This window comes from Acomys minous (assembly GCF_964271855.1).
Source record: "Acomys minous genome assembly, chromosome: 4".
NCBI lineage: Eukaryota > Metazoa > Chordata > Mammalia > Rodentia > Muridae > Acomys > Acomys minous.
In genome coordinates, this window is record NC_140486.1 from 54,350,519 (window position 1) to 54,362,855 (window position 12,337).

Here is a 12,337-nt window from a genome sequence, read left to right on the forward strand (position 1 = left end):
AAATATTTCCTGTTAAGACTCCTGATTCAAAATTTTTATTTCTACAGAAAAACAAACTATTTTTATGAGTCAAACCCTTATAAGATCTTTCAGGAGTGGCCAACCAATGACCAGTCCAACTTGAGGCCCATGTTACCAGATGGCACTCACACCTGACACTACCTGCCTGGGCAGGAACCATAAGTTAGATAGTCCACAGACCTAGGATAGAGTCAAACATGAGTGGCAAGAAGAAAGAAGCCAATGAAGTGATTCCTAATGGTGTTCTATTGTACTCATAGACTGGAGCGCAGCATAGTCACCATCAGAGAGGCAACAATGAGATCAAATGCAGAGACACACAGCCAAACATTATGCAGAGCTGGGGAAAAAGTGGGGAGGGGGAAGGACAGTAGGACCCAGATGAGTCAAGGACATCACAATAACATGGCCCACAGAATCAACTAACCTGGGCTCATTTCAGGTCACAGAAACTGAAAAGACAACCAGGCTTCTCTATGGGTCTGAGGCAGGTCCAAGGCATATATGTTATGGTTGTATTGTTTGGTGCTCTTGTGATATTCCTAACAGAGGACGTAGAGGTTGTCTCTGACTCTTTTGCTTGCTTTTGAGACCCCTTTCCTCCCACTGGCTTGCCTCATCAAGTCTTGGTATGAGAGTAAGCGCCTATTCTCATTACGACTTGATGTGCCTTGTTGGGTTGATATCCCTGAGAGGCCTGCTCTTTGCTAAAGGCAAATGAAAGAAGAGTGGATCTGGGGGAAAGGGGAGACTAGGGAGAAGGACTTGGAGGGGTTGAAGGTGGGGATGAGAAACTGTGATGGAATATATGAAACATGAAGTTTTTTAAAAAAAAGTTTTCCAAAGTGGAAATGATTGTTACTGAGTTTTATCCCATTCACTTTAAAATATTTCATAGTGTTCAATCCTGTACCTTAAGCAGAAAGATAAATTAGACAAAAGTAGTGGGTCAAGACCTACAATAAAAAGTCCCCTTCTATATATGAGGAAGCAGGTGTAGAGGAAAGATAATTTCTAAGTATGATAGGTCAGACAGGCCTTCTGTCCTCCATTTGGGTTGCTCTTGCCATACCCTACACTATTTCTTGGGATTTTATTTTCAGACCGTAAGCCAAAGAGTGTAATAGTAAGTTTGGAACCATTCTCATTTGATGTTAAATTGTCCCTTAAATATAAGGCAGCCAGAGAAATGATGTGACAATAACAGTCTTATCAGATGAAAAAATTACAGCCCCAAATTTTGCTAGAATGATTTTGTTATTGATATATCACCTAGTTTTAGTAGACATTAAAAAAAAGAATAAAAATTTCTGACACCCCCTAACATATCACTGAAGATCAAAATGAAGATTTATTTTCTGCATCATGTATCTTGAAATTGAGGCACTTTTTTTTTTAGCTTTCTCTAGAGATGTAATTTAAACTAGCTAATAGGTAAGTTTAAAAATATGCTTTCTTAAATATATCCATAGTGACTCTTTAGTGTATATGAAATATGAGATTTCCTTACACTCCTGTTTATGTTAGGAAGAGAGGACGCTGAACACGTTGCATTGTTGTCTACTTCCCTCATGGCTAGTGAGTATAAGGGTAGAGAGGAGAGTCAGCTAAAGATGTTTAAATGTATCGCTGGTTGGAAGTGCTGGATTCAGAGAAATTCAGCTACATAATTCTGTGTACAAGAAGACAGGGGAAACATAAAAGCATACTCAGTAGAATAGTGTCAGGAAAGATGCAGTGAGGTCAGAAAAAGGATGAGCTATAGACTTAATGTCTTTTTCTGGTGCCACAGACAAAGCACAGACACTATGGCTTGAGGTCAGTCACAAGAAACTCCTGTATAAAATAGATAGAGGTAGGGTCATGGTATCCTCTGAATGATTAGGGTTGCCCTTTGGCATGCATTATGCATTTTATTTTATTGCACATACTCTGAGATTATTGTAGGATAGTAAAGAAAAGTCACTGTTAATTGTAGGTTAATAGTACAAGTCAGTTTGTCCTTTCAACTATCTCTGGAAGAAAATAATGCTATAACAATACATACATGGCTTCAAAAGTCAAAGTAAAGTGATAAATTACCCTCGAATTCACAAGCCACTAATTCATTCAGATAATTCAACATTCATTTATTCAGGTACTTATCAAATTAATATTTCTGAACTCCTGTTGTGTGTATGACACACTGCTCAGCATTATTTATTAATCAGAGAAATGAGACAAACTGTTCTGTTTATGCAAATATTTTCTCATCAGTAACTATTTCAAGACCCAAACTGAGATCTAGAGGACACAATTGTCCCCAGAGAGCTAGGTTCTGGCACATAACTCCCAGCAATTATAGGTGATTCACTGAGAAAGATAACCTTGAAGTGTAGTTATCATGTTTAAGTTGGCACCATATTCTCTTGTGCTAAGGAGAGTTATTGGATGCCAATATTGTCAATTTGAAGAGAACTCGGAGGTGTCTACATTGTCCATATTAGGAGAATTCAGATGAGGAGAGCACTGGTATTTCCTGAATAATGAAGGATAAGGTGGTTTAAGAAGGTAGAAATATAATTCTATTATAATCTCAAAAAAATTTAAACCAAGTAAAACAAAGTAGAAAGATAAAATTACAAATTTTAGGGTAAATGACTGTAAATTTCATAACCAAAAATCCTTGTTTTTAGATATGCAGAAAAATCCCCAAACTCAACTTTAAAAAGGTAATGAAGTTAGAAAAATGGGATAGTAGCAAGGTAGACATTTCACTAAATATTATCCAGATGGCAAATGAACACTTGCAAAGATTTTCAGCATCAATATCCATCAAAGAAATGCATATTAAAACTGCATTAAGATTAGCACACCTATCAGAACAGCCTAAAGAACAAATGCTGATGTTCCCAAATGCTTGGGAACAATGCTGAGAGCATGGCCAGCCATGTTTCGGATGGTGGGAGTGTGAAATGACTTAACTGCTGTAGCAGCTATTTAGGAAGGTCAAAGTGAAAAATACTCATCATGTGGCCTTGCAGTAGCAAGCCTGAGCATTTAAGATTTAGCACAAGATTTGCACTTGCTTGCTATTCATAGCAGATTTAGTTCTTGCAACTGAGAGCTGGGAACTGCTCAAGTGTTCTGAAAAGGGTGAGCAGATGTGTAAACTGTGACAATCTATCCACAGCATATTAGTCAGGACAGGAGTAAAAAAAACCACAGATACGAACAAATTAGATGAACATCTAGGAAATTACGCTGAATACAAAATGTCAGTTTTGACATATTGTAAGACTTTAGGTAGTATTTATGAAATTATGTCATCATAGTGATGAAAGAATGTGCCTGTGGGTGACATAGAAACAGGGAAAATAGAAGGTAGGTTTATATGCAAAGGGGTGGCATCTGAGTGTCTTGATTTTAATGGTGTTTTTACAGACTGTGTGTCATGAAACTGCACAGAATTATACATAGATAGATAGACAAATGCATGTAAAACTGGAGAGCTGAATAAATCCAATAAATATAATAGAAATAACTTATATTGCTATGTATGAAGTAGTTTTATGAGGTGCTAGTTACTAAATTGAGGTCTAGTAACATGGAACATGAAACTATACATCACATGTTGACAAATAATCTGCAAGGAGTGCGTAGAACCTCCTCACAGACCTCCCAGCTCTCAGGAAAACCATGGAAGGGGGACAGAACCCCATGCCTGTGAGCTATTCACACTGCAGCTGAGTGACATCTGAAATGGCACACCCTGGTTTTTTTTTTGCTGATGAGGAAGCAGGCTTGCTGTGATAAAGGGTGCTAGGCATTTTGTTCTTAGATGAAGGACTGGACCAGACCTCAGCTTTTCCTTCATCTTTCAGGATGCTGCATTCCAGCAAACTCAAGTTATTCTTAGGAACTGCAGTTGATAAGTGGGGATGTGGAGTGTCCTAAGGCTACCCAGGCAATACACTGTGGTATGACTGTTGGCATATTAATTATGTGAAAGGAGATGCTACCACTATTGGAAACATGACAACATATGTATGAGCAGAAACAATAATATCTATCAGACTGAAATAAATCCCAGATAAATTTATGGCTTGCCAAACTATAAATTACAATAAATATATAAATTGGCCAAGCCCTTAAAATTGTTTAGCATATATCACTAAGAAATAACATAACAATAAAGTATGTCCAGCTGCGATGCTTCTGATTGTTTAAAATATAATTAAAGATAGTGAATGAAAGTGATTTCATATGGAAACATCCACTCTATAGCAGTAAAGAGGACCAAAGTCTTGGGGAAATGCATCTAGGAAAAAAAAACCTGAAAGCATGAGTAATTACATGAACTGGGACCAGTGTCCAAGTAGTGTCAAAACTTCTGTTTTCTATATAGACAAAATGAAAATCCATGTGTCTAACATAAACCAACAGGATGTCTTTATGTGGGAAATGAGAAGTACAGAGAATCTGGAGTGGTAAGGCTTGGGAATCAGAAGTGGTGAGAGATTCTACATATGGGATTTGTAAATCACCATATCTTATGAGTAAATACAAAATGGAATGGTTTAAAAAAGGAGAGAGAGAGAGAGAGAGAGAGAGAGAGAGAGAGAGAGAGAGAGAGAGAGAGAGAGAGAGAGATCTTCTTTCCTAAGCACAAAAACAAGAAAATACTCTCCAGAAGCTGACTCTGAAAAAAGCTTCCCATGTGATCCTGGCCTAGAAAGATAATAAAATCAATGTCCCTAATGACTTTGCTCTGCCTTGGTATTTTTAACCTTTTAGTTTGATTTGACAAGTCCAAAGTTTTCTTCTTTCAAAGATATATATCATTTCATGATCAATCATTTAAAAAGAAATGATCTTGAATAATCAAATGAACTATTAAGATTTAAATAAACTCATCTTTCTGAGCTCTAAAGACCAATGTATTTTTCCTGGCTAGATTTTTATCAACATGACACAAGCTAGAGTCATTGGGGAAGATGGGATCTCAGTAAAGAAAGTATTCCAAACAATTTTGCCTACAAGTGAGACTTTTAGGACATTTTCTTGATAAGTGATTGATGTGGGAGGACCTAGTCTACTGAGGATGGTGCCATTCTTGGGAAGGTGGTCTTGAATTGCACAAGAATGCAGGCTGAGCAAGCCTTAGGGAGCAGTCCAGTAAGCAGCATGCCTTCATGGCTTTTCCAACTTCAAGATTCTGCCTTGGGTTCTTGCCCCAACTTCCCTGGATGACAGACTGCAAGCTATAAAATTAAACCTTTATTCCCAAGTAGCTTTTGGTCCTGCTGTTTTACTGCAGCACTAGAAAGTGTAACTAAGACACTCATAATCTGTTAAATGGCACCAATGGTGACTTCTGTTTCACATAGCATTACAAAGGGCAAATGAATTTCTTATATAGACTGATAAGTGGGTATTTAAATGAACACAGCTAGTATTGAAGTAGACACCTTTGCCTTATGGTTTTTCCATATAAAAGGTGGGAATTCTGATGATAAATATATAAACTTTTCTTTGGCAGAGAATATCTAGGTCCACTTAGAAAACATACTTAGGCTTATATCACCTAGGAATCGAAAGGCTAAAATGTCTTGTGTAAAAGAAAGATGACTTTTGTGATTCTTCAAATGAAGAGAAAAAAATGTCATTTTTTTGTGACTTCTCCCTTAAAGGTGTTACTGCTGAGACCTTTTTGGGAAGTGGGGTTCAAGACAGGGTTTCTCTGTGTAGCATCAGCTGTCCTGGAGACCTCATTTTTTAAAAGAATGTTGTCCCCTGAGAATTCACTGTACTTCCACGTCCACTGACGCTAGTCTATGGTTTCCTGTGCTTCATTTCTTAATCAAGTCAGTGACCTTTAAGTAAAACAAAGTCTTAAGCAAACAGGACTTCTGTTCCCACTGACACTGCAACATTGGCCAAGTTATTAAATGTTTTTAATTAAAGTGATCTTTCAACATGGCAATTCTTCAACATATCAGCACAATTGACCAGTTTGATCTAGACAGATCGCTTTTAATTATTCAAAGAAACATAATCTGAAAGGTATTTGATAAATATTGTGTAAACCAGCGTTTTTCCAGAGTCTAAGTAATAGAGCACAGTATGACTAAAGCTATAGGAAAAGGAAAGACCTCCCCAGGGTTAAATATATTTCTTCATTAAAAAAAAAAATCCATGTTCCTCTCAACTATGAAAGTAGCAGAGTTAAGTCTTCAGAGAAGATCAAGGACTCCATGTTTCGATAAGAAGAAGACAGAAAATGTAAAATTGGAACCAACACATTTATTTGTAGTTTGGCCTTTCTAGAAGCTAATCCTAAGCACATAAATTCAATTTACAGGAAGCATTAATTCAATTTATTATTTACTTTGCAAGTGATTCTTAATCTGTGCTCCCATCCACTTTTATGTATATACAGACCTTACCCTGACCTCCTGCTTTCAAAATAAACATATTCAATAAAACTAAAAACCATGAAAGGCGAAGCAAAATCCTCAAGGGTCAAATGAAAGAAAGAACAGGAGGAAAAACAGGTTAAGAGCCTGAATAGTAGCTTTCAGTGTTAGCACAAGATCATAAGGGTTGTGGAATATTAGTGAAAAGCTAAGATAGGAAAGACAGAAAAAACAGAGGCGGGGGAGGTGAGGGTCGGGGAGCCAGAACAAACAAAACAAAACAAAACACACACCAAAAAACAAGGATTTTATCTTATGTCTTTCTTATTCACACCCATTAACAACTTCTAATCACTGCCCAGCTTTCATGCAATCCCTGAATTCCTAAACTCATGAAGCACCCAGCTTTTCTTGCTGCTCTGCACCAGGCTGATGTGTCTCCTTTGTCAGACACAGACCTCACATAGCACTTCCCTAAATGCTTGGATTAGCAAGCAATAGTTGCTATAACAAATTACAAGTGACTCTGTAGCTTAGTGGCCCAACAACAAAAATTTATATTCCAACAATTCTGGGATTCACGGAGATGAACCAGAGCTTGGGGTGATCATTCTGAGGGCTCCAGAGAAGAGTGTATTCATCATGTATGCCAGTTTCTCGTGGCTCCAGAAACTTCTCCCGCCTTTTACAACACTCTTCCCCTTTGTCTCCTGACTGAGTATCCTCCTGGTTGAACAGAAAGGCAGTTCCAAGACCCCTTTTAGAGATCCGCTAAGCACATTTGTAAAGCCCCTGTTTCTATGACTTCTGAGCATCATCACAGTATGACTAGGTTCCAAAGTTTCATTTAGGTCTCCAATTTTCATACAATGGCCATTTTCAGAAAACACAAGAAAGGGCCTGCTTCTTCTCCCCCTACCATGTGAGGACACACTGAAAGATGAGCTACGTGACAACTACCAAGGCTCACTAGAGGGAACATCTTCTGGAAAGATGCTCTAAACCTTTCAGCCTCCAGATCACATACCCTATAGTGTTCCACTTTGGCATCCCAGACTGACTCAGATATGTGGGAATATAAACACTAAGATGAGGTAATACATATTCTGATAAATAAGAAATGGATATACTTTTGAGGGTTTCAGCTCAACTGAAAATTAGCCCACGGATATGTACTATTTAAGCCAAGACTAGAAGTCATATGCTTAATCTTACTAAAAATTTACATCTATATGATTTCAGGTCAGACTTGAAATTATTTATGTAAAAATATCATTTCTAGTTCAATCCATTTGTCCACAAATTTCGGGAATTCCTTGTTTTTAATAGCTGAGTAGTATTCCATAGTGTATATGTACCACAGTTTCTTTATCCATTCTTCTACTGAGGGACACTTAGGCTGTTTCCATGATCTGGCTATTATGAATAAGGCTGCTATGAACATAGTTGAGCAAATGTTCTTGTTGTGTGCTGGAGCATCTTCTGGGTATATTCCAAGGAGTGGAATAGCTAGGTCTTGAGGAAGCCCTATTCCCAGTTTTCTGAGATAGCACCAGATAGATTAGCACGCTACCAAAAAGAGACTTGATACCCTATGAGCATATACAGGGGTAGGAAGTCCCCCTTAGTCACAGTCATAGGGGAGGGGAGTAAGGGAAAATGGGAGGGAGGGAGGGAGGAATGGGAGGATATAAGGGATGAGATAACCATTGAGATGTGATATGAATAAATTAATAAAATAAAAATTAAAAATATCATTATATGGACCGATCAGGTTGTATTTGTATAATAGAGTTTTTGTTTGTTTGTTTTGTGTGTGTGTGTGTGTGTGTGTGTGTGTGTGTGTGTGTGTGTTAAACAAGTAGAAAAAAGAAAAAGCAGAGTCCATGGCTTTGAGAGAGTACAATTGGGGAATAGGAGATAGATCTAAAGGGTTAGAATTAGGACTGAGAATGAGGGATGAAGGATGAGGTCATCATATTTTACTTTTAAAAACTTTAAAAATTATATCTAATTATTCAGTGTTACTAGAGACATGGTGTTGAATGAGGTATGAGTTTCAGATCACAGGTTAAATGTTCTAAATATTCTAATGGATCTAAAAGTGAGTGATGAAATCCTGAGGGGGTCCAGCATCCTGGGAGTTACCAGAGTCCTTGGGGACATTCCCCTGGAGGGTACTACAGGACCCCAGCCTTACCTTCCTTCTTGCTTCTTTGTTTACTGGCTTGTGAAACAAATGCCATATATCTCCTGACTTTGTTATTAAGCATGATCACTCTGAGCCAAAAGAAAAGAGCCAACTTTTAGGTAGGAACTTCACAAACTGTAAATCAGACAACAAGAATACAACACAACAACAACAGCAACAGCAACACCATTTTCTCTTTGCAACTTATTCACTTTAAGCATTGTTATAATGACTGCAGGCTGACTGAGTTTGCAAAGGCTGATAAATTCGTGTGTAAAGTGAGCAGTTGGGGGAAAGGCTGAGCTAGCAGTTGGGTCTATCCTGAGAAAGGCATTTTATATATAATACCAGGAAACTTGGGATCTTATTTTGAAGGAAAACGGAACCCTTCCAGAACTAGGCAACATTGTGTTAAATTGACTGAAAGGGGCAAGATTTAAAACAAAAGGACCCAGCTAGTTAATGGTTAAATGATAAGAACAGAGTCAAGAAGCCAAGTGAGAAAGAAAGAAAATCTGTCCTGAGGTATGAGAGGGGCATCTTTGGCACTTTTGTTTGGCTGTTTCAGAATCAGTTACTTGTAGTGATTTGGTGCTAATTCTCTTTCTCACGGGCTATTTAGCACAGCACATTTTGAAAACCTCCAAAAGTAATAACAACAGCTAGGGCTGTGCATGCTTCCATGAGGCAGGAGGCTTTTGTGGTCTTCAGCCATCCATCCCCAACCCGTTTGGCACCTCTCCCTTAACAGTGACCCATGAAGGCCTGCGCTGCATTGCCAGTGAGAGCAGCTGGCGATGACACAGCTGAGAGGCCAAGAGTCTGCTGCAGAATCCTCCTCAGCATTTTGGCAGGGCTTAGTGCAGTCTAGCATGTTCAAACTCTATCCCAGAAACAGCCCTGTGCTGCTCTACCTAGGGCTACAGGATTGCCAGGCTAGACTGAGACAGGATGCCACATTTTGCGGATTTCTTTCATTCCTTTATGAAGGCACTGTTTTGACCACAGTGTCAAAAACAAAACAAAACAAAAAACATCATTCAAACATTTCTGATAATTCACATTTTCTCCTCTAGCTAGAGAAGTGAGTCGAAGTTCAACATTACCAGACTAGAAGAAAACAAGATGATTTTTTCTACTTCTCTTCTCTTCTCTTCTCTTCTCTTCTCTTCTCTTCTCTTCTCTTCTCTTCTCTTTTCTTTCTTTCTTTCTTTCTTCACTTTACATCCTAGTCATAGTCCTTTCCCTTCTCCCCTCCCTTCCCCACCCTCCTTCCCTCTTCCCCCACCCCCTTTCTTATTCCTCAGTAGAGGGCGTGCCCCCCTACCCACCCATGCCAGCTCATCAAGTTCCATCAGGACTGAGTTTGTGTTAAGGCTGCTCCTTTTGGGTAACAAAAGGACCCACCAACCTCATCACTTCAGCCTGTTGCTGATGTAAAAGAATCTCTATACAAGGTCAGGCTGACCATAAACTGTATTTATCTTCAGGCAAACTTATGATCCTCCAAACTCATTACTCTGCTGTATCCACTAGGCAAACCAAATGAAGGATTTGATTCAAGTACCAATCAGGGGAGGGGATGAAGGGACCACATTAACAGGGCCCATGTTAACAGGGGTCACACTAGCAGCAGTCAGGCTCCATTCTGCTAAAGGGCTACCAGACTCCACTGTATCACAAAAGACCTCCAACTCTGACCCAGAAAAAACTCTCTGGATGAGGTCAAGCTGACTAAGAGCCAATGTTTATGTTCTAAGGAAAAAAAAATATCTATAACTCCAGCTCTGGGTAAAAGTCCCTGTACCAGGTTACTTCAACCACAAATCATGTTTACGACTGGTCATTTGATGATCAGTGAGAATTCTCTACCCACACTTAGAACTGTCCATGACCAAGCTAGCCAGAATAGGGGTCAACAAAACTTGCTTTCTCTAAAAAAGTAAACAACAAAAAAAGTTTGAGTCATAGCCAACCACCCTGCTGACCACCCTATTCCCTTGGCAACCTGTTGTTTAAGCAAATTATGGTTTAGGCCTAGATAAACCAACTCCTGAGTATTATTGACATGGGCACAGCCATAACAAGGACACAGTGCCTCACCATGGGATCGGCAAAGCCTCTCCCATATGGGACAGATTCAAAAGTGACAGAGCCTTCCTCTGGACTGAGGGTGAATGCTGGCAGTATTTACAAAAGCTAGAAACCAGGGATTCCTCCTCTAGGATGTTTATATCCTGAGTCTGCTGGCCTACACAGATCTTCTACCCAGACTAGCTAACGTCTACAAACAGCTATTCAACTTGACCAGGTTGAAGGTGTATCTTTTCTCCAATGTGCATTCGTTTCTTTCTCTTTCTCCCTTTTTCTTTCTTTTCTTTTTCTTTTTTTGCTTCATGGTAGAAAAAAATAACATGGTATTTATAGGTGTGTGGAATTACATATGGGTCTTCGGTTCTATCTCACTGATCAATGTACTTGCTTTTATGGGCGTAGTAGGCACGCTTCAGCTCACAGATAAGGGCTCAGACTACACTAGGTGCTTTAGGGGATGACTCAGATATTACCAAGTCTGAAGAGTAGTAAAGATGGGCCCCTCCTGCATAATCAGCAGCTTTAACTATAGGACTTTGATTATTGGTGAAAAGTATACAATCTGGGTGTTATTTCTGGTCCTGGGTGGAAGTCAGACGATGTAAAATATCCAAAAGGTCATAAGATTAATATCTAGCAGAGGCTTTCTGGTGGAGAAAAAAGATGCACCATTGTCCCCATCACTAAGGCGTTAGTCTAGGAGACTGCAGAGGTGGCTCAGTACTTGCTGGGCTACAATGAAAATGAGTCTGTAGCACTGATGTGAAAGCAGAGCATGCAGATGCATCTAGCCCCTGGGAGGGAGACAGGTCAATCCTGTTGAGAGCTCAGCTGTTAGCCTTAAGTGACAAGGGAGGAAGATACTCAGTGTTAACCTCTGGCTCCACACATGTACACATGCAAATGCACATGTGCCCATATGGACAGACATGACCTGCACACACATATACTACTACTCAATAAGAATGTTGACCACTTGGCGAGGACAGTGCTCCTCAGGAAGCCGTCCAATCAGAAACCTCAAGACAAAGTTTAAAATCTACCTAAACATGTAGGTGGTGTGTATGATAATTTCTCTGGTCATTATCTGTCTGTACCCCTCGTGTGTTGAGAGTGTATCACTTCCCTCTGTAACAAAGGCTGCCTGTTTACAACATGTCTTATGTTTCTCATCTGAGTTCTTTCATCGAGATATCGAAAATTAAGAAATTGAAGGGATATTGGAGCAAGATGCTCATAACAGCAGGCTTCCTAACTGAGGAGAAAGCTGAAAAGAATACTGAGAGTCAGCAATAGCTTATGACTTGGGATGTCAGCATTGCAAAGTTACCTAGGGGAAAAAAACCTGAAACACATACTATTTCACTTTAAGGCAAAGAAAGCAAAGAAGACCAGCAGAAATGCTTATTATTATTATTATTATTATTATTATTATTATTATTATTATTATTATTATTATTAATTATTCCTTTTTTGCATTTTCTTTCTTTTTGGTTTTTTAATTTTTTATTATTTAATTAATCTATTCAGATTACAGCTAAATTGTTATCCCATCACTTGTATCCTTCCATTCCTCCCTTCTTCCCGCTTTTACCCTATTCCCCTTCCCTAGGTCTATGACTGAGGGGAACCT